Genomic DNA, 815 nt, shown 5'->3' on the forward strand with positions numbered 1-815 from the left:
AAAAACAATAACAATTCTTACAGATATCACATATTTATGCTAATATCGGGCCGAAGATATCGGTATCATACCGATATTATCGGACATCCCTCCTAAAATGTACAGATGAGGATGAAGAGAGATTAGTCAAAGCGATTGATAAGAGACATCATTAATACATCAACGCCGTCTGTTAATTAATCTGAGAAAACGTCACTGATTGATGACATAAAAACAGGACGTTCGTCCGAGTCAGTGTGTGTGTTTTTCAACAAATGCGGAACGACTACGGCATAAAAGTCACGAAGCATCAATCACTTACTTGTAACAATCATTGTTATACTGATTGTAACTACCCAGAGCAGTCAAACTCCCCTGACAAATCCCATAAGAGAAAAGAACTTGTGACCCTGCATCCATCCAAACCTGAGCAAATATCAAAACACAAATTAGTGAGGTGTCACCTGTGGAGTCCTGCACCAGTACACAGGTTTACTCCTAACTCATGTGTCTTTGTGACTCTAACAGTCTTAAAGTTGAGGAGGGGGCTGACGGTTTACTCACCTGAGGATCCACCAACCTGGTGGGGTCTGGGTACAGGTAGAAGGCTAGGCCGTCCTTGGCTCCTGGGAGAGTGAGTCCACGGACCAGCAACACCAGCAGCATCAGATACGGGAAGGTGGCTGTGAAGTACACCACCTGGAAAGGCAGGACAAAGGTAGGGTTTCACTTTGTCAGTTCAAGTTCAGAATAAAAACACAGTGACGGGTCATTGAACACTAGGGGGTGTAACGGTACGGAAAGTTGACTCTGTGGTACATTTTCAGGACAAAAAA

General features: G+C 43.7%; 1 long non-coding RNA gene across 1 annotated transcript; it reads right to left on the bottom strand.

The window, feature by feature from the left end:
* Positions 1–257: 257 nt before the first annotated feature.
* LOC112486659 (uncharacterized) lies at positions 258–794 on the bottom strand. Its single transcript, XR_003049163.1, has 2 exons — positions 544–794; positions 258–405 (listed from the first exon to the last, which is right to left on the bottom strand). It is a non-coding gene; the product is annotated as an uncharacterized LOC112486659 (long non-coding RNA).
* Between the last annotated feature and the right edge of the window lie 21 nt (positions 795–815).

Source organism: Cynoglossus semilaevis, unplaced genomic scaffold (assembly GCF_000523025.1).
Source record: "Cynoglossus semilaevis isolate Cse_v1.0 unplaced genomic scaffold, Cse_v1.0 C19047944, whole genome shotgun sequence".
In the NCBI taxonomy this organism is placed as follows: domain Eukaryota; kingdom Metazoa; phylum Chordata; class Actinopteri; order Pleuronectiformes; family Cynoglossidae; genus Cynoglossus; species Cynoglossus semilaevis.